Genomic DNA, 20,505 nt, shown 5'->3' with positions numbered 1-20,505 from the left:
AACAGCAAAGCCTCGGCACTTGGATACACGGCAAAAATACTTTCAAATGACAAGGTGCAAAGACTCTATATTGTTTGGTGCTAAAGGAAGGTTAGTGATGTCGACATTCTTTGTTTTTCTTGACTTGATTCGCGATCATCTGCCTTATCACAAAGGTCCATTTCTCCTGGAAAAGCAGGCGGTGTCGTGCGGGGGTTAGTTGTGGCCCCGAGTGGTGAAGGCGATGGACTAGAAAACAAACGCAGTGATGGCAACAAACAATCGGGATAGTTGGATTCCGATTTCATCAAGCCTAATATGTGAACTTTATGGCAAGTTCTGTGAATTGGCCATCACCGTGCTGACAATGCCGCCCGTTCCTCAAGGCATTGGTGGTATAGTGGCGAGCATAGCTGCTTCCCAAGCAGTTGACCGGGTTCGATTCCCGGCCAATGCATTCTCTAAAGGGTTCTCCACCTTCTCGGATTGAGTTCTCAGGAGTGGGATTTCTTTGGCTCTGGTATGATAGGGGATCGTTTCCAGAGGGTGGGAACTGCTGAGTTTGTTAAAGTCCTAAAATTAGTTGAACCCTTGAACAGTGCAGCAGGAGATCTCAAAGCGGTCTAAAATGGTGAAAAGGCAGATAGATGCCGTTCACCATAGCTAATGAAATTGTCTTTGAAACACATTTCAGTAATGCACACGGAATGTGACCATTTTAAAAGACGTCCGCTCTAAACAGCAAAGCCCTCGGCACTTGGATACACGGCAAAAATACTTTCAAATGACAAGGTGCAAAGACTCTATATGTTTGGTGCTAAAGGAAGGTTAGTGATGTCGACATTCTTGTTCTTTCTTGACTTGATTCGCGATCATCTGCCTTATCAGCAAAGGTCCATTTCTCCTGGAAAAGCAGGCGGTGTCGTGCGGGGGTTAGTTGTGGCCCCGAGTGGTGAAGGCGATGGACTAGAAAACAAACGCAGTGATGGCAACAAACAATCGGGATAGTTGGATTCCGATTTCATCAAGCCTAATATGTGAACTTTATGGCAAGTTCTGTGAATTGGCCATCACCTGTGCTGACAATGCCGCCCGTTCCTCAAGGCATTGGTGGTATAGTGGCGAGCAATGCATTCTCTCTAAGGGGTCCTCTGCCTTCTCGGACCGTTCTGTCAGCTCCGCGGGCTTTTCCAGCAACGTATTTCAAACTCGTAAAAACTGCTGCAAGACTTGAATGCAATTTCTTTCGCTTTGTCCCTCCTTCAGTTGTGAACGTGGCTGCTTGCCGAGAAGCTCATCGCGGTCAAACTCGGGCCAAACCGCAGAAGCTTGGGTTTCACGGAGGTCCCTTGTTAAACGGCTTTCGCTCTTTATTCGTCCATCTTCTTCTTGCCTGTATTTACTCCTCTCCATGTTGACTGCAGGGGGCGATTTTAGTCAGGTGCTGAATCGTACCGTGGGAGAAAGGCAGGCAGAGAAAAAATCTTGGGAGGTCACAAGCGCATCACAGCGCTAAAACCACATTGCCTCACTGTGATTGGAACCCCAGGCACTTTGTCCATCAAGGCGCCATATGTAGAAGAACTGCACAGTCGTAAATCCAATGATACTTACCGTGTCCCAAAAGCTGTACGGAGAGAGCCAAGTCGTATCATGACACCTCGTGATTCCCTGACCGGGAATCGAACCCAGGCCGCGGCGGTGAGAGGGCCGAATCCTAGCCACTAGATTATCAGGGAGCCCTTGGGACGAGCTGGAGGACACGCAAGTGAATCAAAAATCGTCACCTTCTCTAACGTTTACCTTTTTGTCTCAGTAACTGACTTCTCTAATAAACACGCAATTCCGCTTATTTCTGTTAGCTCTTCTGTGTAACAGCCACTCGGGCCCAGTGTTGGTGTTGATGGTTGGAAATGTTGCTGCGCCAACTCTTACAGTCTGCGGTCTGTCAGCGAGGAAGTTGTATATCCAGTGCATGAAAAGTGATTACGCTGGAGGGTGTTGAATGCGGACCTGAGGTCGATGAAGAGGATTCAAACAAAGTTGCATGGTGATTCCAGGTGTTGTTGCAGGGGATGAAGGAGACAGGCCACTACATCCTCAGGTCCCCTCTTGACCTTGTAGGCGAAGTGCTAGTGATCAAGCTGTGGACTGACAGCTGACATACTGCTGTTCAGCAGCAGCTTTTCCAGGCACTTCATGATTATTGAGGTCAATACAATTGGCCGATAGGGATTGAGTTCTCAGGAGCGGGATTTCTTTGGCTCTGGTATGATAGGGGATCGTTTCCAGAGGGTTGGAACTGCTGAGTTTGTTAAAGTCCTAAAATTAGTTGAACCCTTTGAACAGTGCAGCAGGAGATCTCAAAGCGGTCTAAAATGGTGAAAAGGCAGATAGATGCCGTTCACCATAGCTAATGAAATTGTCTTTGAAACACATTTCAGTAATGCACACGGAATGTGACCATTTTTAAAAGACGTCCGCTCTAAACAGCAAAGCCCTCGGCACTTGGATACACGGCAAAAATACTTTCAAATGACAAGGTGCAAAGACTCTATATTGTTTGGTGCTAAAGGAAGGTTAGTGATGTCGACATTCTTTGTTCTTTCTTGACTTGATTCGCGATCATCTGCCTTATCAGCAAAGGTCCATTTCTCCTGGAAAAGCAGGCGGTGTCGTGCGGGGGTTAGTTGTGGCCCCGAGTGGTGAAGGCGATGGACTAGAAAACAAACGCAGTGATGGCAACAAACAATCGGGATAGTTGGATTCCGATTTCATCAAGCCTAATATGTGAACTTTATGGCAAGTTCTGTGAATTGGCCATCACCTGTGCTGACAATGCCGCCCGTTCCCTCAAGGCATTGGTGGTATAGTGGCGAGCATAGCTGCTTCCCAAGCAGTTGACCCGGGTTCGATTCCCGGCCAATGCATTCTCTCTAAAGGGTTCTCCACCTTCTCGGATTGAGTTCTCAGGAGTGGGATTTCTTTGGCTCTGGTATGATAGGGGATCGTTTCCAGAGGGTGGGAACTGCTGAGTTTGTTAAAGTCCTAAAATTAGTTGAACCCTTTGAACAGTGCAGCAGGAGATCTCAAAGCGGTCTAAAATGGTGAAAAGGCAGATAGATGCCGTTCACCATAGCTAATGAAATTGTCTTTGAAACACATTTCAGTAATGCACACGGAATGTGACCATTTTTAAAAGACGTCCGCTCTAAACAGCAAAGCCCTCGGCACTTGGATACACGGCAAAAATACTTTCAAATGACAAGGTGCAAAGACTCTATATTGTTTGGTGCTAAAGGAAGGTTAGTGATGTCGACATTCTTTGTTCTTTCTTGACTTGATTCGCGCTCATCTGCCTCATCAGCAAAGGTCCATTTCTCCTGGAAAAGCAGGCGGTGTCGTGCGGGGGTTAGTTGTGGCCCCGAGTGGTGAAGGCGATGGACTAGAAACAAACGCAGTGATGGCAACAAAAATCGGGATAGTTGGATTCCGATTTCATCAAGCCTAATATGTGAACTTTATGGCAAGTTCTGTGAATTGGCCATCACCTGTGCTGACAATGCCGCCCGTTCCCTCAAGGCATTGGTGGTATAGTGGCGAGCAATGCATTCTCTCTAAGGGGTCCTCTGCCTTCTCGGACCGTTCTGTCAGCTCCGCGGGCTTTTCCAGCAACGTATTTCAAACTCGTAAAAACTGCTGCAAGACTTGAATGCAATTTCTTTCGCTTTGTCCCTCCTTCAGTTGTGAACGTGGCTGCTTGCCGAGAAGCTCATCGCGGTCAAACTCGGGCCAAACCGCAGAAGCTTGGGTTTCACGGAGGTCCCTTGTTAAACGGCTTTCGCTCTTTATTCGTCCATCTTCTTCTTGCCTGTATTTACTCCTCTCCATGTTGACTGCAGGGGGCGATTTTAGTCAGGTGCTGAATCGTACCGTGGGAGAAAGGCAGGCAGAGAAAAAATCTTGGGAGGTCACAAGCGCATCACAGCGCTAAAACCACATTGCCTCACTGTGATTGGAACCCCAGGCACTTTGTCCATCAAGGCGCCATATGTAGAAGAACTGCACAGTCGTAAATCCAATGATACTTACCGTGTCCCAAAAGCTGTACGGAGAGAGCCAAGTCGTATCATGACACCTCGTGATTCCCTGACCGGGAATCGAACCCGGGCCGCGGCGGTGAGAGCGCCGAATCCTAGCCACTAGACCATCAGGGAGCCCTTGGGGTGGAGCTGGAGGACACACAAGTGAATCAAAAATCGTCACCTTCTCTAACGTTTACCTTTTTGTCTCAGTAACTGACTTCTCTAATAAACACGCAATTCCGCTTATTTCTGTTAGCTCTTCTGTGTAACAGCCACTCGGGCCCAGTGTTGGTGTTGATGGTTGGAAATGTTGCTGCGCCAACTCTTACAGTCTGCGGTCTGTCAGCGAGGAAGTTGTATATCCAGTGCATGAAAAGTGATTACGCTGGAGGGTGTTGAATGCGGACCTGAGGTCGATGAAGAGGATTCAAACAAAGTTGCATGGTGATTCCAGGTGTTGTTGCAGGGGATGAAGGAGACAGGCCACTACATCCTCAGGTCCCCTCTTGACCTTGTAGGCGAAGTGCTAGTGATCAAGCTGTGGACTGACAGCTGACATACTGCTGTTCAGCAGCAGCTTTTCCAGGCACTTCATGATTATTGAGGTCAATACAATTGGCCGATAGGGATTGAGTTCTCAGGAGCGGGATTTCTTTGGCTCTGGTATGATAGGGGATCGTTTCCAGAGGGTGGGAACTGCTGAGTTTGTTAAAGTCCTAAAATTGGGACTTGAAAAATTGGGAAATGGTGAAAAGGCAGATAGATGCCGTTCACCATAGCTAATGAAATTGTCTTTGAAACACATTTCAGTAATGCACACGGAATGTGACCATTTTTAAAAGACGTCCGCTCTAAACAGCAAAGCCCTCGGCACTTGGATACACGGCAAAAATACTTTCAAATGACAAGGTGCAAAGACTCTATATTGTTTGGTGCTAAAGGAAGGTTAGTGATGTCGACATTCTTTGTTCTTTCTTGACTTGATTCGCGATCATCTGCCTTATCAGCAAAGGTCCATTTCTCCTGGAAAAGCAGGCGGTGTCGTGCGGGGGTTAGTTGTGGCCCCGAGTGGTGAAGGCGATGGACTAGAAAACAAACGCAGTGATGGCAACAAACAATCGGGATAGTTGGATTCCGATTTCATCAAGCCTAATATGTGAACTTTATGGCAAGTTCTGTGAATTGGCCATCACCTGTGCTGACAATGCCGCCCGTTCCCTCAAGGCATTGGTGGTATAGTGGCGAGCAATGCATTCTCTCTAAGGGGTCCTCTGCCTTCTCGGACCGTTCTGTCAGCTCCGCGGGCTTTTCCAGCAACGTATTTCAAACTCGTAAAAACTGCTGCAAGACTTGAATGCAATTTCTTTCGCTTTGTCCCTCCTTCAGTTGTGAACGTGGCTGCTTGCCGAGAAGCTCATCGCGGTCAAACTCGGGCCAAACCGCAGAAGCTTGGGTTTCACGGAGGTCCCTTGTTAAACGGCTTTCGCTCTTTATTCGTCCATCTTCTTCTTGCCTGTATTTACTCCTCTCCATGTTGACTGCAGGGGGCGATTTTAGTCAGGTGCTGAATCGTACCGTGGGAGAAAGGCAGGCAGAGAAAAAATCTTGGGAGGTCACAAGCGCATCACAGCGCTAAAACCACATTGCCTCACTGTGATTGGAACCCCAGGCACTTTGTCCATCAAGGCGCCATATGTAGAAGAACTGCACAGTCGTAAATCCAATGATACTTACCGTGTCCCAAAAGCTGTACGGAGAGAGCCAAGTCGTATCATGACACCTCGTGATTCCCTGACCGGGAATCGAACCCGGGCCGCGGCGGTGAGAGGCCGAATCCTAGCCACTAGATTATCAGGGAGCCCTTGGGACGAGCTGGAGGACACGCAAGTGAATCAAAAATCGTCACCTTCTCTAACGTTTACCTTTTTTGTCTCAGTAACTGACTTCTCTAATAAACACGCAATTCCGCTTATTTCTGTTAGCTCTTCTGTGTAACAGCCACTCGGGCCCAGTGTTGGTGTTGATGGTTGGAAATGTTGCTGCGCCAACTCTTACAGTCTGCGGTCTGTCAGCGAGGAAGTTGTATATCCAGTGCATGAAAAGTGATTACGCTGGAGGGTGTTGAATGCGGACCTGAGGTCGATGAAGAGGATTCAAACAAAGTTGCATGGTGATTCCAGGTGTTGTTGCAGGGGATGAAGGAGACAGGCCACTACATCCTCAGGTCCCCTCTTGACCTTGTAGGCGAAGTGCTAGTGATCAAGCTGTGGACTGACAGCTGACATACTGCTGTTCAGCAGCAGCTTTTCCAGGCACTTCATGATTATTGAGGTCAATACAATTGGCCGATAGGGATTGAGTTCTCAGGAGCGGGATTTCTTTGGCTCTGGTATGATAGGGGATCGTTTCCAGAGGGTTGGAACTGCTGAGTTTGTTAAAGTCCTAAAATTAGTTGAACCCTTTGAACAGTGCAGCAGGAGATCTCAAAGCGGTCTAAAATGGTGAAAAGGCAGATAGATGCCGTTCACCATAGCTAATGAAATTGTCTTTGAAACACATTTCAGTAATGCACACGGAATGTGACCATTTTTAAAAGACGTCCGCTCTAAACAGCAAAGCCCTCGGCACTTGGATACACGGCAAAAATACTTTCAAATGACAAGGTGCAAAGACTCTATATTGTTTGGTGCTAAAGGAAGGTTAGTGATGTCGACATTCTTTGTTCTTTCTTGACTTGATTCGCGATCATCTGCCTTATCAGCAAAGGTCCATTTCTCCTGGAAAAGCAGGCGGTGTCGTGCGGGGGTTAGTTGTGGCCCCGAGTGGTGAAGGCGATGGACTAGAAAACAAACGCAGTGATGGCAACAAACAATCGGGATAGTTGGATTCCGATTTCATCAAGCCTAATATGTGAACTTTATGGCAAGTTCTGTGAATTGGCCATCACCTGTGCTGACAATGCCGCCCGTTCCCTCAAGGCATTGGTGGTATAGTGGCGAGCATAGCTGCTTCCCAAGCAGTTGACCCGGGTTCGATTCCCGGCCAATGCATTCTCTCTAAAGGGTTCTCCACCTTCTCGGATTGAGTTCTCAGGAGTGGGATTTCTTTGGCTCTGGTATGATAGGGGATCGTTTCCAGAGGGTGGGAACTGCTGAGTTTGTTAAAGTCCTAAAATTAGTTGAACCCTTTGAACAGTGCAGCAGGAGATCTCAAAGCGGTCTAAAATGGTGAAAAGGCAGATAGATGCCGTTCACCATAGCTAATGAAATTGTCTTTGAAACACATTTCAGTAATGCACACGGAATGTGACCATTTTTAAAAGACGTCCGCTCTAAACAGCAAAGCCCTCGGCACTTGGATACACGGCAAAAATACTTTCAAATGACAAGGTGCAAAGACTCTATATTGTTTGGTGCTAAAGGAAGGTTAGTGATGTCGACATTCTTTGTTCTTTCTTGACTTGATTCGCGCTCATCTGCCTCATCAGCAAAGGTCCATTTCTCCTGGAAAAGCAGGCGGTGTCGTGCGGGGGTTAGTTGTGGCCCCGAGTGGTGAAGGCGATGGACTAGAAAACAAACGCAGTGATGGCAACAAAAAATCGGGATAGTTGGATTCCGATTTCATCAAGCCTAATATGTGAACTTTATGGCAAGTTCTGTGAATTGGCCATCACCTGTGCTGACAATGCCGCCCGTTCCCTCAAGGCATTGGTGGTATAGTGGCGAGCAATGCATTCTCTCTAAGGGGTCCTCTGCCTTCTCGGACCGTTCTGTCAGCTCCGCGGGCTTTTCCAGCAACGTATTTCAAACTCGTAAAAACTGCTGCAAGACTTGAATGCAATTTCTTTCGCTTTGTCCCTCCTTCAGTTGTGAACGTGGCTGCTTGCCGAGAAGCTCATCGCGGTCAAACTCGGGCCAAACCGCAGAAGCTTGGGTTTCACGGAGGTCCCTTGTTAAACGGCTTTCGCTCTTTATTCGTCCATCTTCTTCTTGCCTGTATTTACTCCTCTCCATGTTGACTGCAGGGGGCGATTTTAGTCAGGTGCTGAATCGTACCGTGGGAGAAAGGCAGGCAGAGAAAAAATCTTGGGAGGTCACAAGCGCATCACAGCGCTAAAACCACATTGCCTCACTGTGATTGGAACCCCAGGCACTTTGTCCATCAAGGCGCCATATGTAGAAGAACTGCACAGTCGTAAATCCAATGATACTTACCGTGTCCCAAAAGCTGTACGGAGAGAGCCAAGTCGTATCATGACACCTCGTGATTCCCTGACCGGGAATCGAACCCGGGCCGCGGCGGTGAGAGCGCCGAATCCTAGCCACTAGACCATCAGGGAGCCCTTGGGGTGGAGCTGGAGGACACACAAGTGAATCAAAAATCGTCACCTTCTCTAACGTTTACCTTTTTTGTCTCAGTAACTGACTTCTCTAATAAACACGCAATTCCGCTTATTTCTGTTAGCTCTTCTGTGTAACAGCCACTCGGGCCCAGTGTTGGTGTTGATGGTTGGAAATGTTGCTGCGCCAACTCTTACAGTCTGCGGTCTGTCAGCGAGGAAGTTGTATATCCAGTGCATGAAAAGTGATTACGCTGGAGGGTGTTGAATGCGGACCTGAGGTCGATGAAGAGGATTCAAACAAAGTTGCATGGTGATTCCAGGTGTTGTTGCAGGGGATGAAGGAGACAGGCCACTACATCCTCAGGTCCCCTCTTGACCTTGTAGGCGAAGTGCTAGTGATCAAGCTGTGGACTGACAGCTGACATACTGCTGTTCAGCAGCAGCTTTTCCAGGCACTTCATGATTATTGAGGTCAATACAATTGGCCGATAGGGATTGAGTTCTCAGGAGCGGGATTTCTTTGGCTCTGGTATGATAGGGGATCGTTTCCAGAGGGTGGGAACTGCTGAGTTTGTTAAAGTCCTAAAATTGGGACTTGAAAAATTGGGAAATGGTGAAAAGGCAGATAGATGCCGTTCACCATAGCTAATGAAATTGTCTTTGAAACACATTTCAGTAATGCACACGGAATGTGACCATTTTTAAAAGACGTCCGCTCTAAACAGCAAAGCCCTCGGCACTTGGATACACGGCAAAATACTTTCAAATGACAAGGTGCAAAGACTCTATATTGTTTGGTGCTAAAGGAAGGTTAGTGATGTCGACATTCTTTGTTCTTTCTTGACTTGATTCGCGATCATCTGCCTTATCAGCAAAGGTCCATTTCTCCTGGAAAAGCAGGCGGTGTCGTGCGGGGGTTAGTTGTGGCCCCGAGTGGTGAAGGCGATGGACTAGAAAACAAACGCAGTGATGGCAACAAACAATCGGGATAGTTGGATTCCGATTTCATCAAGCCTAATATGTGAACTTTATGGCAAGTTCTGTGAATTGGCCATCACCTGTGCTGACAATGCCGCCCGTTCCCTCAAGGCATTGGTGGTATAGTGGCGAGCAATGCATTCTCTCTAAGGGGTCCTCTGCCTTCTCGGACCGTTCTGTCAGCTCCGCGGGCTTTTCCAGCAACGTATTTCAAACTCGTAAAAACTGCTGCAAGACTTGAATGCAATTTCTTTCGCTTTGTCCCTCCTTCAGTTGTGAACGTGGCTGCTTGCCGAGAAGCTCATCGCGGTCAAACTCGGGCCAAACCGCAGAAGCTTGGGTTTCACGGAGGTCCCTTGTTAAACGGCTTTCGCTCTTTATTCGTCCATCTTCTTCTTGCCTGTATTTACTCCTCTCCATGTTGACTGCAGGGGGCGATTTTAGTCAGGTGCTGAATCGTACCGTGGGAGAAAGGCAGGCAGAGAAAAAATCTTGGGAGGTCACAAGCGCATCACAGCGCTAAAACCACATTGCCTCACTGTGATTGGAACCCCAGGCACTTTGTCCATCAAGGCGCCATATGTAGAAGAACTGCACAGTCGTAAATCCAATGATACTTACCGTGTCCCAAAAGCTGTACGGAGAGAGCCAAGTCGTATCATGACACCTCGTGATTCCCTGACCGGGAATCGAACCCGGGCCGCGGCGGTGAGAGGCCGAATCCTAGCCACTAGATTATCAGGGAGCCCTTGGGACGAGCTGGAGGACACGCAAGTGAATCAAAAATCGTCACCTTCTCTAACGTTTACCTTTTTTGTCTCAGTAACTGACTTCTCTAATAAACACGCAATTCCGCTTATTTCTGTTAGCTCTTCTGTGTAACAGCCACTCGGGCCCAGTGTTGGTGTTGATGGTTGGAAATGTTGCTGCGCCAACTCTTACAGTCTGCGGTCTGTCAGCGAGGAAGTTGTATATCCAGTGCATGAAAAGTGATTACGCTGGAGGGTGTTGAATGCGGACCTGAGGTCGATGAAGAGGATTCAAACAAAGTTGCATGGTGATTCCAGGTGTTGTTGCAGGGGATGAAGGAGACAGGCCACTACATCCTCAGGTCCCCTCTTGACCTTGTAGGCGAAGTGCTAGTGATCAAGCTGTGGACTGACAGCTGACATACTGCTGTTCAGCAGCAGCTTTTCCAGGCACTTCATGATTATTGAGGTCAATACAATTGGCCGATAGGGATTGAGTTCTCAGGAGCGGGATTTCTTTGGCTCTGGTATGATAGGGGATCGTTTCCAGAGGGTGGGAACTGCTGAGTTTGTTAAAGTCCTAAAATTAGTTGAACCCTTTGAACAGTGCAGCAGGAGATCTCAAAGCGGTCTAAAATGGTGAAAAGGCAGATAGATGCCGTTCACCATAGCTAATGAAATTGTCTTTGAAACACATTTCAGTAATGCACACGGAATGTGACCATTTTTAAAAGACGTCCGCTCTAAACAGCAAAGCCCTCGGCACTTGGATACACGGCAAAAATACTTTCAAATGACAAGGTGCAAAGACTCTATATTGTTTGGTGCTAAAGGAAGGTTAGTGATGTCGACATTCTTTGTTCTTTCTTGACTTGATTCGCGATCATCTGCCTTATCAGCAAAGGTCCATTTCTCCTGGAAAAGCAGGCGGTGTCGTGCGGGGGTTAGTTGTGGCCCCGAGTGGTGAAGGCGATGGACTAGAAAACAAACGCAGTGATGGCAACAAACAATCGGGATAGTTGGATTCCGATTTCATCAAGCCTAATATGTGAACTTTATGGCAAGTTCTGTGAATTGGCCATCACCTGTGCTGACAATGCCGCCCGTTCCCTCAAGGCATTGGTGGTATAGTGGCGAGCAATGCATTCTCTCTAAGGGGTCCTCTGCCTTCTCGGACCGTTCTGTCAGCTCCGCGGGCTTTTCCAGCAACGTATTTCAAACTCGTAAAAACTGCTGCAAGACTTGAATGCAATTTCTTTCGCTTTGTCCCTCCTTCAGTTGTGAACGTGGCTGCTTGCCGAGAAGCTCATCGCGGTCAAACTCGGGCCAAACCGCAGAAGCTTGGGTTTCACGGAGGTCCCTTGTTAAACGGCTTTCGCTCTTTATTCGTCCATCTTCTTCTTGCCTGTATTTACTCCTCTCCATGTTGACTGCAGGGGGCGATTTTAGTCAGGTGCTGAATCGTACCGTGGGAGAAAGGCAGGCAGAGAAAAAATCTTGGGAGGTCACAAGCGCATCACAGCGCTAAAACCACATTGCCTCACTGTGATTGGAACCCCAGGCACTTTGTCCATCAAGGCGCCATATGTAGAAGAACTGCACAGTCGTAAATCCAATGATACTTACCGTGTCCCAAAAGCTGTACAGAGAGCCAAGTCGTATCATGACACCTCGTGATTCCCTGACCGGGAATCGAACCCGGGCCGCGGCGGTGAGAGCGCCGAATCCTAGCCACTAGACCATCAGGGAGCCCTTGGGGTGGAGCTGGAGGACACACAAGTGAATCAAAAATCGTCACCTTCTCTAACGTTTACCTTTTTTGTCTCAGTAACTGACTTCTCTAATAAACACGCAATTCCGCTTATTTCTGTTAGCTCTTCTGTGTAACAGCCACTCGGGCCCAGTGTTGGTGTTGATGGTTGGAAATGTTGCTGCGCCAACTCTTACAGTCTGCGGTCTGTCAGCGAGGAAGTTGTATATCCAGTGCATGAAAAGTGATTACGCTGGAGGGTGTTGAATGCGGACCTGAGGTCGATGAAGAGGATTCAAACAAAGTTGCATGGTGATTCCAGGTGTTGTTGCAGGGGATGAAGGAGACAGGCCACTACATCCTCAGGTCCCCTCTTGACCTTGTAGGCGAAGTGCTAGTGATCAAGCTGTGGACTGACAGCTGACATACTGCTGTTCAGCAGCAGCTTTTCCAGGCACTTCATGATTATTGAGGTCAATACAATTGGCCGATAGGGATTGAGTTCTCAGGAGCGGGATTTCTTTGGCTCTGGTATGATAGGGGATCGTTTCCAGAGGGTGGGAACTGCTGAGTTTGTTAAAGTCCTAAAATTGGGACTTGAAAAATTGGGAAATGGTGAAAAGGCAGATAGATGCCGTTCACCATAGCTAATGAAATTGTCTTTGAAACACATTTCAGTAATGCACACGGAATGTGACCATTTTTAAAAGACGTCCGCTCTAAACAGCAAAGCCCTCGGCACTTGGATACACGGCAAAAATACTTTCAAATGACAAGGTGCAAAGACTCTATATTGTTTGGTGCTAAAGGAAGGTTAGTGATGTCGACATTCTTTGTTCTTTCTTGACTTGATTCGCGATCATCTGCCTTATCAGCAAAGGTCCATTTCTCCTGGAAAAGCAGGCGGTGTCGTGCGGGGGTTAGTTGTGGCCCCGAGTGGTGAAGGCGATGGACTAGAAAACAAACGCAGTGATGGCAACAAACAATCGGGATAGTTGGATTCCGATTTCATCAAGCCTAATATGTGAACTTTATGGCAAGTTCTGTGAATTGGCCATCACCTGTGCTGACAATGCCGCCCGTTCCCTCAAGGCATTGGTGGTATAGTGGCGAGCAATGCATTCTCTCTAAGGGGTCCTCTGCCTTCTCGGACCGTTCTGTCAGCTCCGCGGGCTTTTCCAGCAACGTATTTCAAACTCGTAAAAACTGCTGCAAGACTTGAATGCAATTTCTTTCGCTTTGTCCCTCCTTCAGTTGTGAACGTGGCTGCTTGCCGAGAAGCTCATCGCGGTCAAACTCGGGCCAAACCGCAGAAGCTTGGGTTTCACGGAGGTCCCTTGTTAAACGGCTTTCGCTCTTTATTCGTCCATCTTCTTCTTGCCTGTATTTACTCCTCTCCATGTTGACTGCAGGGGGCGATTTTAGTCAGGTGCTGAATCGTACCGTGGGAGAAAGGCAGGCAGAGAAAAAATCTTGGGAGGTCACAAGCGCATCACAGCGCTAAAACCACATTGCCTCACTGTGATTGGAACCCCAGGCACTTTGTCCATCAAGGCGCCATATGTAGAAGAACTGCACAGTCGTAAATCCAATGATACTTACCGTGTCCCAAAAGCTGTACGGAGAGAGCCAAGTCGTATCATGACACCTCGTGATTCCCTGACCGGGAATCGAACCCGGGCCGCGGCGGTGAGAGGGCCGAATCCTAGCCACTAGATTATCAGGGAGCCCTTGGGACGAGCTGGAGGACACGCAAGTGAATCAAAAATCGTCACCTTCTCTAACGTTTACCTTTTTTGTCTCAGTAACTGACTTCTCTAATAAACACGCAATTCCGCTTATTTCTGTTAGCTCTTCTGTGTAACAGCCACTCGGGCCCAGTGTTGGTGTTGATGGTTGGAAATGTTGCTGCGCCAACTCTTACAGTCTGCGGTCTGTCAGCGAGGAAGTTGTATATCCAGTGCATGAAAAGTGATTACGCTGGAGGGTGTTGAATGCGGACCTGAGGTCGATGAAGAGGATTCAAACAAAGTTGCATGGTGATTCCAGGTGTTGTTGCAGGGGATGAAGGAGACAGGCCACTACATCCTCAGGTCCCCTCTTGACCTTGTAGGCGAAGTGCTAGTGATCAAGCTGTGGACTGACAGCTGACATACTGCTGTTCAGCAGCAGCTTTTCCAGGCACTTCATGATTATTGAGGTCAATACAATTGGCCGATAGGGATTGAGTTCTCAGGAGCGGGATTTCTTTGGCTCTGGTATGATAGGGGATCGTTTCCAGAGGGTTGGAACTGCTGAGTTTGTTAAAGTCCTAAAATTAGTTGAACCCTTTGAACAGTGCAGCAGGAGATCTCAAAGCGGTCTAAAATGGTGAAAAGGCAGATAGATGCCGTTCACCATAGCTAATGAAATTGTCTTTGAAACACATTTCAGTAATGCACACGGAATGTGACCATTTTTAAAAGACGTCCGCTCTAAACAGCAAAGCCCTCGGCACTTGGATACACGGCAAAAATACTTTCAAATGACAAGGTGCAAAGACTCTATATTGTTTGGTGCTAAAGGAAGGTTAGTGATGTCGACATTCTTTGTTCTTTCTTGACTTGATTCGCGATCATCTGCCTTATCAGCAAAGGTCCATTTCTCCTGGAAAAGCAGGCGGTGTCGTGCGGGGGTTAGTTGTGGCCCCGAGTGGTGAAGGCGATGGACTAGAAAACAAACGCAGTGATGGCAACAAACAATCGGGATAGTTGGATTCCGATTTCATCAAGCCTAATATGTGAACTTTATGGCAAGTTCTGTGAATTGGCCATCACCTGTGCTGACAATGCCGCCCGTTCCCTCAAGGCATTGGTGGTATAGTGGCGAGCAATGCATTCTCTCTAAGGGGTCCTCTGCCTTCTCGGACCGTTCTGTCAGCTCCGCGGGCTTTTCCAGCAACGTATTTCAAACTCGTAAAAACTGCTGCAAGACTTGAATGCAATTTCTTTCGCTTTGTCCCTCCTTCAGTTGTGAACGTGGCTGCTTGCCGAGAAGCTCATCGCGGTCAAACTCGGGCCAAACCGCAGAAGCTTGGGTTTCACGGAGGTCCCTTGTTAAACGGCTTTCGCTCTTTATTCGTCCATCTTCTTCTTGCCTGTATTTACTCCTCTCCATGTTGACTGCAGGGGGCGATTTTAGTCAGGTGCTGAATCGTACCGTGGGAGAAAGGCAGGCAGAGAAAAAATCTTGGGAGGTCACAAGCGCATCACAGCGCTAAAACCACATTGCCTTGATACAATACAATACAATTGGCTGATAGTGATTGAGTTCTCAGGAGCGGGATTTCACTTTCCTCTAGTGAATTAAAGAATCAAGTTCAAGGTTTTGTTGCTTCTTTATAAGGCACTCAATGGGCTAGGTCGAATATACATCAGTGATCTTTTTCAACGGCATAAACCTGCCAGACCCCTCAGGTCCTCAGAGACTGTTTGCAGTTCCCTTCATAAGAACAAATATGGAGAATCAGCTTACAGTTTTTATGATCCTTAACACCTGAGATTAGCTACCACCTTACAGTCCTTCAAGTCAAGTCTTCAAACATTTCTTTTCTCTGAGGCTTTTTTAACCTTTACAATGTTATTTATCACTATTTGTCTAACCAAGTTTATATGTTAGTCTAAAATATTTCACTTTTCATTTCATTGTTTTAATCATGTTCTTAATATCAGTTGTTTTTTAATTATTTAAATTGATTTGGTATTCTTGGGTGTCATGGTGGTGCAGTGGTTAGCACTTTCACTTCACAGCAAGAAGGTTGTGCGTTCAAACCCCAGTTTCCCTGGCCTTTCTGTGTGGAGTTTGCATGTTCTTCCTGGGCAACCAAGTCCAGTTGTCCTTCAGTAACTATGACCTGGATGACTGAGAACCTTCACAGACATTGTATAGAGCAGTGCTTGCTTTCTTTCTTGTTCCAGATTATACCCACCTGCTCCAGCTGCTGAGTGTCCAACAGACCAAACTGTGGTTATACTGTGAAAGAATTCACTAAGCGTCAATATACAGGTGACATGAGTCAAATTATTACTATTTGGATATAATTAAAATTTTTATAATAATAATCGTTTTCAGATTAAAAGCTGTAAAAAGCCACTGTACACTACCTGCTCAGCAGCAACCTGCAGACAGACACCGTTAGCAAATAGCTGGTGAAAAAAGTGGAACATTTTATTCCTTCAGGCGTTGGTAAAGACCAAACACAACTAAAAGAGAGTGAATATTGGACTTAAATGAATTATCATGTTTCTCTGTAACTGCTGGATGTGGAAATAAACCAATTCACCATATCTAGATGATGAAATGTCAATTTTGTGTTAACAACTTTTTTCTGCTGCAGCCAAGTGGCTGAAAAAATTATGGCAGTTATCATTGCAACCAGTTATTGCAGGTTTAAACCTGTCTGTCTGTCTCTCACCATTTTGTGTCTTCTTTCCCCTTTTTTCAGATTTCTCTGTTCAGTGAACCAATTTATTTTGTTCTCTCCTCAACAGACAAGTTTCTCTGCTGCTTCAACATTTACCTGCTCTGATTCACATCACCGTGTGTGTGTGTGTGTGTGTGTGTTGATAACAGCACTCTTCTGATAATCAGCCACAATTACGTCCCAACAGATAGGTGGAGAAGAAGTGGGAGGAAGCTTTCAGAAGGAAGCCATTGATATGTTAATATCTGTCAGACACACACATGCACACACATAAATACAGAGGCCTACTGCAGTGTGACAGCAGGAGAATACAGGGTTGCATATTCTGTCTCACAAACCTTTTATTACAACACAAGACTGAAACCACTCATTAGAGAGAGTTTTCTAACTTTGCTCTTATTTGATGGTCATGTCAATCATTCTGATCACTTTGGATTGGATTTTCTTTCGTTGGGTATTTTTGGCATTCTTTCTCCATTTAATTTAATATTTCTTTGGGCTTTAAGGTGTCTATTTTGATGTTTCATTCAGTTTTAGAGTCTTTATATTTCTGTTGGTTGAAGGGTTGGTATTCACTGTATTACCTTATGTCAGGTTAACAGTAGATTGACATTTATGTCAGTTTTAGTGCTCATTTTAATGTTTCTGTCTGTGTTAGTCTTGTCTCTTTTTTTGTGAACAACAAAAAATTTATCTTTCCACCATTCCCACAAGGTGGTATAAACATACAAATATACAAATGATACATACACACAAATACAAGTTCATCTATTCACACCCCTTAAAGGCAGGGTAGGTAAGTTTGAGAAACTAACAAGAAACTGCTGGATTTTCAAAGTATCCAACAGAGAAACTCCCTCCCCCTCCCTTCTGGGCTCCTTCCAAAGCCACGCCCCCAAAACATGTGAACGCACGTTGCTGACACCGCTGAAGGACGAGCATAGTGTGACGAGCTGAGAGTAGCGCAGTGCAGCGGCTCACATCAGGGGTAAGAATACATCTTTAAAACTTTATCATTATGAAAATAAACAACTAACCCGGCTGTTAGTACTCACTAACAAGCTAGCATGTTATTATTGGATAGGTTTAAAAAGACTGTTGTACGTTTTGCTGTACCTAGCAGTACAGTTGGGGCAGGGACACCTGACTGAACCCCATGTTGACGAGAATCATCAGGTTCCCCTGGTTCTGCTTCTAGACAGCTCCTCAGTAGTAAACAACTGTCAGAGGAGGAGGATGGCACTCTGTAGGTCTACGATGTAACTGTAGTCCTCCACCTTCAATGAGTACCAGCTACACTTCCTAGACTTTTTGTTGTACACCTTACTGTACCTGATAACACAGAAAGGAGTATCAGCTTAGTGAAAAGTTAAAACAATAAATCCGCACCATCTATCTGTATTCCTCATACTGTTTAATTTTTTGACTCATCACTTATATTGAGTAAAATGCATAGGAGTAATAAATATGCAACATACTGAATTGTGTCATCAGCTTTTCTCATGGCTGGACTGTGGACACGGTGGTTGTAATCCAGGCCATCCAGCATGGTCCGATCACCGTATACTGGTGAGAAGTACAGGGCTATGTAAGACTCTAAATCTGCAGGTGACCTGAGGGCACAGCAGAAATAAAACATAGTAATTTTTACTTCTGGTAAAATAAATAGTGGCATAACAGCACCAGTTACAGTAAAAGATTTTCACATAGTAGGTACAATGTCAAACTATATAATAAGTATTTTATAGACCAGAAATGCAGATACTTGGGGACCTTTAGTTAGCATTGTTCATGTCTTTCTCATTTCTGCAATTAGAACCAGTGTTGTTACACACATGCCAGCACACTCGGCACACACACACACACACACACACACACACACACACAGCTAAACAATCGACCTTCATGATGCCTTACAAGGCATGAATGTGGAAGAGGATGTTGTGACTTTGCCACCACACTACAGATGTGCATCGCACACAGCAAACCTTATTTCAGGCATCTGGCTACTTTCAAGACCAGGCATAAAAGCTGTGTACAGAAATGCCACCTCCAAATGCACAGCTTTGTGGAACAAGGCCAGCCGTTCCACAGTGACTGCAGAGATCGTGGATGAAGTCCTTGAAAGGAAGCTCTTTGTCCCATGTACGACCAGATGGAACTCCGTTCATGATGCCGTGTGTGTGTGTCTGTCTGTCTGTCTGTCTGTCTCATTTCAGACAATCAAAAACAGGTTTGTAGATGTGCTGGAAAGTGAGACTGCCCAGATTTAAGGACAATGCCAAGGTAAGTCTGCTGGCGGAGTACCAGAAAAGTGCCCAAGATGAAGACCAGCCAACAGGTACCAACGCACCAACGCAGCCTCAGCACCAACTCAGCCATAGAGGATGAATTCTTTTCCTTTGAGGATGAGGAGGACACCTCTGCTTCTGTGGAAAGCCAAGTTGCTGACTATTTAAAATCAGGAGCACAAGGGATGGACACTCTTAACGGATTCCCTTTAATAAAGAAAGTTTCACTCAAATACAATGCAGCCACTCCATCCAGTGCCCCAGTAGAGAGACTATTTAGCCTGGGGAAGCTGGTGTTCATTCCAAAGAGAAATAGGCTGACAGACAAGAGGTTTGAAATGCTGCTGCTTCTTAGATACAATCAGTGGTTTGAAGGGTAGGATGGGTAGGCTACATGGGTTAGTCGGATACAAAACGGACACATGAATAGATGAGTGTTTTAGAAGGAGTGTTTGGATGGGTAGATGAATATCAAGGAGCTAAAGTGGTGGTGATGACACATAGATAAGATGCGTGCCTTTGGTGTGGGAGTCCTGGGTTCAATTCCCACTGTGAGACAGCCACCATTGTGTCCCTGAGCAAGACACTTAACCCCTAGTTGCTCCAGAGGCGTGCAACCTCTGACATGTATAGCAATTGTAAGTTGCTTTGGATAAAAGCAGCAGCTAAATAAATAAATGTCTAAAGTTCAAACTTTAAAAGCACTCCATCTTGTTAAACTGTTTATGTTTTTAATGAAGATAAAGAAATACAGCAGCCTATGTCTTCCAGACTATTTATCTCAGGTTGTTAGAGTTTGATTTATTTAATTTGCTACAGTTACTGCAAACACACTTTATATTATTTAACTTTTTACTTTTGAAGAAAATACTTGAAGTACAGAATGTCTACCGGTAACAGTTGTCTGACATTGGGAGTTTGATTTATTTAATTAAGAATAAGACTACAGAGCTAAACACACTTTTTTGTTGTTCAAAGGTTTACTTTTGTTGTGAACAAAACACTTGGAAGTAAAGGTTATTTACTTGACCAGTTGTCTCAGGTTGAGAGAGTTTGATTTAATTTGCTAGAGTTTATATGGTGTAACTGTTTACTTATCTTACAAAGATAATACTTGCAGGATAAACCTCTTGCTGTCTGTCGAAGTGCAATAAATATCGAAAGTTATGTACAAACACCTGTCTGTTCTACTCACGTCAACTGACTTGTGAAAACTGCTCAAAAAATCCAAATTCTTTGATATATAGCTACTTTTTTTTTTAACAGTAACGCAAATAGTTACTTTCACTGGTAATGAGTTACTTTTATTATAGAGTAATTCAGTTACTAACACAGTTACTTTTTGGAACAAGTAGTGAGTAACTATAACTAATTACTTTTTTAAAGTGATGTTCCCAACACTGGCAGCGAGGGAGAGTGACAGTCACCCAGCCAATCATTGCATTCGGTCCGAATGGAATGAGTGGCTGTGTTTACTGCAGCCCTGAGAGGACTACAGACAGCTGATTTTTATACGCTCTTTTTCAGAGCACCTAACTTTTTAATATGTATTGGTGTAAATAGACAGTTTCAACAAATATGACAAAAAGTGTTTCAGAAACAACTTGCCTACCCTGCCTTTAATATAACATATTGTGATTGTAAACTAAGCAGGGTATGTCCTCCCTCATCAAAGTATACACACAGTATGTGTATAATCATATTTACATAAGTCTTTAGTTTGATGTTTATCTCGGTTGGTGTTTAGATTGATTTTGGTGTACTTTTTTTAATTTGATATTTGCATGGGTTTATATATTTCTGTTGGTTTAAGAGTCTTTAAATTGATATTTCTGTTGCCTGCAAGGTCTTATTTTTTATGTATCTGCT

At 45.6% G+C, this 20,505-nt stretch overlaps 8 non-coding genes across 8 annotated transcripts; 3 read left to right on the top strand and 5 right to left on the bottom strand.

The window, feature by feature from the left end:
* Positions 1 to 365: 365 nt before the first annotated feature.
* Positions 366 to 436, top strand: trnag-ccc. Its single transcript has one exon. It is a non-coding gene; the product is annotated as a tRNA-Gly (tRNA).
* Positions 437 to 1,646: 1,210 nt separating this feature from the next.
* Positions 1,647 to 1,718, bottom strand: trnae-cuc. The gene has a single exon. It is a non-coding gene; the product is annotated as a tRNA-Glu (tRNA).
* A 1,119-nt stretch (positions 1,719 to 2,837) lies between these two features.
* trnag-ccc lies at positions 2,838 to 2,909 on the top strand. The gene has a single exon. It is a non-coding gene; the product is annotated as a tRNA-Gly (tRNA).
* Positions 2,910 to 4,124: 1,215 nt separating this feature from the next.
* Positions 4,125 to 4,196, bottom strand: trnae-cuc. The gene has a single exon. It is a non-coding gene; the product is annotated as a tRNA-Glu (tRNA).
* A 2,846-nt stretch (positions 4,197 to 7,042) lies between these two features.
* On the top strand, positions 7,043 to 7,114 carry trnag-ccc. Its single transcript has one exon. It is a non-coding gene; the product is annotated as a tRNA-Gly (tRNA).
* Positions 7,115 to 8,331: 1,217 nt separating this feature from the next.
* Positions 8,332 to 8,403, bottom strand: trnae-cuc. Its single transcript has one exon. It is a non-coding gene; the product is annotated as a tRNA-Glu (tRNA).
* A 3,407-nt stretch (positions 8,404 to 11,810) lies between these two features.
* Positions 11,811 to 11,882, bottom strand: trnae-cuc. The gene has a single exon. It is a non-coding gene; the product is annotated as a tRNA-Glu (tRNA).
* A 1,656-nt stretch (positions 11,883 to 13,538) lies between these two features.
* trnae-cuc lies at positions 13,539 to 13,610 on the bottom strand. The gene has a single exon. It is a non-coding gene; the product is annotated as a tRNA-Glu (tRNA).
* Between the last annotated feature and the right edge of the window lie 6,895 nt (positions 13,611 to 20,505).

The sequence above is a fragment of the Micropterus salmoides genome, unplaced genomic scaffold (assembly GCF_014851395.1).
Source record: "Micropterus salmoides isolate LMB-PRFRI ecotype aquatic unplaced genomic scaffold, ASM1485139v1 Ms_hic_scaffold_9, whole genome shotgun sequence".
Lineage (NCBI taxonomy): Eukaryota > Metazoa > Chordata > Actinopteri > Centrarchiformes > Centrarchidae > Micropterus > Micropterus salmoides.
Note: the sequence above shows the minus strand (reverse complement) of the source record. Positions and strands in the feature narration are given on the sequence as shown.